Consider the following 6,179-nt stretch of genomic DNA (forward strand, 5'->3'; position numbering starts at 1 on the left):
CCCTGGTGAAGCACATCTGGAGTGCAGTGTCTAGTTCTGGGCTCCTCAGGACAGGAAAGACAAGGAACTTCTGGAGACGGTCCAGTGGAAGGCTATGATAAGGGGACTGGAGCATCTCTCTTATGAGGATGGGCCAAGGGAACTGGGCCTGTTTAGTCACAGAGGAGAGGAGTGAGAGGGAATACTATCAGTGCACACAAATATCTTAACAGCAGGTGTCAAAAGAACGGCACCAGACTCTTTTAAGTGGTTGCTAGACACAGGACAAGGGGAAACAGGAAGAAACCGATTCACAGGAAGTTCCACTTGAACTTGAGGAAGAACTCCTTTACTGTAGAGAGCAGGGACAGAGTCTGCCCAGAGAAGCTGTTGACTCTCCCTCTCTGGAAATATTTAAAACCTGACCGGACGTGATCCTATGTAGCCTGCGCCAGGTGAACCTGCTTTGAGGGAGAAAGAGGATTAGAGGATCTCCAGGGGTCACTTCCAACCCCAAAGATTCTGTGACTCTGTGACAATCTGTACCTACCTTTAAAAATTGTCTTTGAAATTTTTATTATACAATAAAAATTCTCTAGAGACTTAGCAAGAAAATTTATCTGTGATGAAAACTAGATAAAGGTCATGAAAATAAAGATTTTACTAAATTTTCAATATAAAAGAACTAGTATTCTAGAATATAATTACTGTAGATACTTTCATGGGCAAAAGCCAAGTAATATCTCTCAAAGACAAAGAAAAGCAATCTGTAGCCAAACCCAGAGGTCCAACTTTTCAGGTGAACATGTAGTGAGCAATAAATTAGATAAAGCTGGAAGAAAATTGGGCTTTCTTTACTGTTTAATGTGAAAGTAGAAAATCCAATGTAATTGCCTCATTTAAGAACACAGAGGAGGTATAGATCAAGAAATGTCACAGAATCACTCACTAGGCATCTGGATGGGGATAGAGAAGCATATTTTTAGAGCAGCTGGAGGATTGTGTTCAATTTGGCTATGAGAAATGAACAAACAGGTCAGTAGGCAGCAGAGAGGAAGAGATGCTTTATGACTTGGCAGAAAGATAAGGAACAGGGACACAGAGATCCAAAACTACAGAAAATAGAAGAAAAGTGCTTCTGGGTTTCAGCACAATATTTCCTCCCCTAGATGTGCCTATTTTCCATGTTAGTAAAACAAAAAGTAATACATTATTAATCATATATAAAATGTGTGTGTGTGTACACCTGCACACACATCCTTGACAAGTGAGATCATGGAGCAGTGGTTCAGGGAAAGTTGTGCCCGGGACCCAGGGCATCCACCACTGTTTGCAGGAGTGCAATCAGAGCTTTCCTCCCATGAAGGCATGGCCTCGGGATCCAGGTTACAGGAAAGAGCATTACTGCTGTTCTACCTAAGTGAATGAAAGCTGAAGATCAGGCAGGTGGGGTGGAGTGACACCTAGGTGGCAGTCTGGAAAGGTTCCAGCTGAAAGGATGAAATCCTTACCTAAGGTGATTAAGCAGAGTCCCATTTACTTCAGCAGAGCTGTGACATTTTACACTAAGGGAGGATGTGGCCTCGTTTTCTTCCTTTGTGTCTTGTTCTTATTCACGGTGCTCAGGAAGGCAGAGATTGCAATCACATTACACCTCACTCAAGACCTGTACACCTGCTGTCACCCACTGAACACCTTCCTTCTAGTTCCCTGGGAACTCAATTGTGTGCTTTCATTTCATGCTCATGCAAGGACAGACATGTCTCTTTAATTCTACCTATTAGCATTGTCCTCTAATCCTATCTTTAAAATAGTAGAACAAAGGTAGTAAGTAAAATCTGTTTTGCTTGAATATATTTTTTTAAAGGCAAAACACCAGATTTTCATTAGCAAAGCAGTGAGTCACCCTATCAACTGTACCCAGAATAAATAAGAACTGCATTTGTTGAATTTAAACTGTGTGCTTTCCCTTAATGGGCAAGTGTCTCTGAGGAGAACCTGGTAGGGGAAAGTTATCGAGCTTTTGGGGATGTTGTTCCTCTCTCTTCAGTTGCAAAAATTAATTTATTTTTTTTTTAGTTCCTGGGAACACAAAAGGTACATACCATGCAAAACAATACTCTCTGTTCTTAGTTGCTAGCAAAAAAGGTCTCTATCACAAAAATGTTCATAATAAGAGCATTCCTACATTCATGCCTGATATCAGATAATTTATTATCTTTTTTGTTATTGACAGTATTTTTTGCAGTGCAGCAGTTTTACAGAGAAACGCTATGCATGAACACATAGAATGAGAAGATAAAGACAAAACATGAAAGCAAAATAAGAAAACAGCACACTAGCAAAAACACAGTCACACACTCAATTACCTTAATTAAATATTATATTCCTACAATAGTCCCACTTACCTCATAGATAAATGAGGACATAAAACTTATGAGCAGAACAGAATTTGGCCTACACTCTGAATTAAAATAAGATGATGCATATTGCATAACTGCTCTGCATCAGTTGCCTATCAGGGATCAAGGCTACCAGGCAATCACAATAGCTCTCCAGAACCAGGTTTTGTCTGTCCTTTGCTGAAATTTTCACTAATCCATGTGGTATATTATAAACATTTGGAATGTGATTCAACTGAAAGAAGTGACAAAACAATGGTTTTGTGTCATTATCTACTGCCTCTTTTGATATCTTCTTATGTGCATCAGGAAACATAGTCCCATGAAGTCACTTACACACTTTCAAAATTCTGGGCTTTCTCTGTTGGATAAACATTCCAAATTATTTACTTAAATCTTGTAAGGTTCTTTAAAATAGCCCTCTAGAAAGCCCAGCAGCCTCTGACAATTTGTGCATGCACTTGCTGTCATAAGAAACCTTGCTGGCTGCCAGGTACTGTATCAATTCCTTGGAGCAACAGTCAGTCAGGAAAACCTAGGGCAGTCAAAAGGTTACTCTGAAAATGGGACACTTACTTGGCAAACGACTCCCTTACTCAGTGCTTGCTATTCTTTACTCTGAGTTTGCCAGAGCAAAGGAATGTCACCATTCCTTTAGGGGTGAGGAGTCACATTAGTACCTTATTTTAGCATAGAATTAATCTTACCTGTTTATTTCTAGAGTTCCACTCAGTCTTATGAGCATCTTAAATGACAGCACCTGCAAAGATTCCAGGGGAAAGTACTCCACTGCCTGGTATATTCCCTTTATTAGAGAAGGAACTTCTGTTCATTTACTCCATGTAAAATTTAATCCTCCTCTCTATATAACAAGACTTTTTAGGAGAACTCTGAAAGTTTAGGATTCTCTTTATGATCAGAATTATATGGGAAGGCTGGATTCTCCTAGGGCTTTTGAAAAAAGAGCCCCTCAGCACTGAAATTTCCTTCATTTATAGATAGTTAATACTCAAAAAATAAGCACACTAATCACACACAAACCCTGATCACACCAATTACACAAATCACACACAAAGTAGGTATACTAAAGCTTTAGCCATCCAGAGATGTTTACTGCATGCATGCATAAATAGTTGTGCATGTGCTGAGATTTCTTTTTCAGAATGAAGCTATCAACACCACAACCAGAAAGGTAAGTGCTCATTACCCATCTAAGCCAAACCCTTGCTGTACGTCAGGCTGTATGCTCATAACCTGGAGCAAGGAACATGTGTAGGTATATTTGGAAATGTCAGGCATTTTCTTCTAGCAACTTTTCTTCTAGCAGAGTTGTTCTGCTAGCAACAAAATTTTTCTGACAGCCATTTCCTTCTCCATCATCTGTGAAGTTCTCCCCAACATTCCTTCTAACCTAGTTAGGGTTTGTGGCACAGATGACTCGGAATTCAGTGCAACAGTCACCTCTCAATAACAACCCAAAAAAGAATCCCTTCAGGCCAAGTGTTCCCACAGGTATGTATACTCAAATCCCTCTAATAGCCCTCCAAGCCTAAAAGGAAATATTTCAAGTGACAGAAGGAGGGAAGCTTTCATGTTCTGCCCCTCACAGTCATCATCTGAGACCTAGAAATTGCAGAATATATTTCTCCATTTCAGAATAATTCTTATGTTTCATCATAATCTAAATTTCAGCAAAAGTGGACTATGGCAGAAGAACTTGATGATGAGATTCATATCGGGATCTTCATGTTTTAATTCTGGTTCACTGTCTCTTAACGTATTTATTAGCGACATTTTGCAATATCTTACATCACTTGTGACTGCAAGCCAAGACATGATGTGACTAACAGAAAAGGGAAATCACACATAATGATATGCAGCTAAGTATAAATACCCACCTTACTTCTAGCAAAAAACAAAGGGGAGTATGAAATTCTCTGTGACATATATTTTTAGACAGATTCATGAAAAAATCCTTTTTGGAATGGTTTTGATTACTCATTTTGGTCTTTCAGAGCTTTGAGTATATTATTACAAGCTGTGTCCTTCTGTCAAATCGCTCTTTAGTGAGGCAGAGGTCTGTGCAGAGAGAAGAAAGAAACACCGGATTTCCTTAAAAAACCTCTGGGCTGAAATCTAACTATTTTTAAAACTAAGGGGCTTGTAAGGGGTTTGGTTTTGGGGCTGGGGTCTATTTTTTGTCAGTGGGGTTTTGGTTTTTTCTTTTCAGACAGACACTGGTAGTGCAGATGAATTTTCCTGTATCCTGACACAAAAAAAGAAATGCTGTCAGAGAAGCTTTACATTATAGAGAAATCACCTCTCCTGCATTTGCATGTCCTTCTTAACTTGCTCATGTTTGCAAAAAAGCCAGTAGCCTTGCTTTCATTGCTAAAAGAAAAACTGCTTTAAAGATGAAGGCAGAGGTAGCTACTGGGTCATTCTAGGTTGGACAAAATAAATACACAAAATGTTTTTGCTCCTGTGTCTTTGACTGGCTTTTTCTTTCTTTTCTTTTTCTTTTTTTTCCTCTTTTTTTCTTTTTTTTTTCTTTTTAATAAAAGGATTAATAAATTAGAAAATTAGAAATAGAAATATTCTTCCAATTTTTTCTGAATTTTCTGGTGCTGCCTACTTTCAAGCCTTCTATCCTGATGCTGATGTCTGAAAGCATGCATATGCAAGAGGTATGTGCACTTCTCTCTGCATGAGTCAGTCGACAAGAGAAAGAAATTCCAGCAGTGGTGGGAACCCTAACTCCTACCCCATGCTTATGAACTAGCTGCTGAATGCCTTTGCAGATTACTGTTATGTCTCATGGCATAACAAAAAAAGCTCCAAAAGCAAAAACAATCAAACGCCCTATAGTAAGGCATTGCTAAAAAGTATTTTCACATTCTTTGATTAACATCCATAGTATTAGTAAAAAAAAAAATCCTCTAAAAATATGTGCATGAGGTCATGCTATAGAGGTGTTGAACTTGAATCTCATAGTGTGAAGCATCCAGTACAATGCACTGATACTCTTCCCTTACTCTTTAACAACCCAAGGCTTCACTACTGCCTACTACTAGGTATCTCTTTCTTTTTCCTTTTCTGAGATCTCTTACAAGTCTTATATTCTGCATATCTCTGCCTGAACAATGACTGCAAGAGATGTAGCAGTTACTGCTGATCCATTCAGCATCTCTGTAATAACTTCTCTGCTCCAGGACTGGCAGTGTAAGTAATTTTTCTGACCACATGAAACTCATTGTATTTTTCACTGAGAGCATCTATTCATTTAAGGAAAATAGTATGTCTATCAATGGAGAAAACAGTGTGAATATCAAGGGATGAAGTCTAAACAATTCTAACAAGAAAGAAGGTCAAATCCTTTCTATTAAGATACAGTATTCTGGGTGATATAATGACCCTCAACATCCACTAAAATATAGTATTCAGCAAATATCGAGTAAAGGTTTCTAAATGGTAGATTACAAGGAAAATAACAGACAGGATATCAAATCCTGAAAGAGAAGCAATGTGTATTTATTCATTATCAATGTTTTTTTTGCACAGAAGTGTCTTTCATATATCAAAATTAGTATCAATTTGCCCTGACTTCCTCTAACTCAATAAATAACTTTGGAAATGCTGTGATTCCTCAGCTGCATTTAAAACATTTGACGAGCAGCCTTTTCCATACACTGATAAACAATTCATATGCCTGAAATGCGCCTTTAACACAAATCAGAAGTGAAAGGATCAAATAAATCTCTGGTATAATTACAAGGCTTCTATGTGAGCTAAAGTAAG

The sequence above is a fragment of the Sylvia atricapilla genome, chromosome 5, assembly GCF_009819655.1.
Source record: "Sylvia atricapilla isolate bSylAtr1 chromosome 5, bSylAtr1.pri, whole genome shotgun sequence".
Taxonomy (NCBI): Eukaryota; Metazoa; Chordata; class Aves; order Passeriformes; family Sylviidae; genus Sylvia; species Sylvia atricapilla.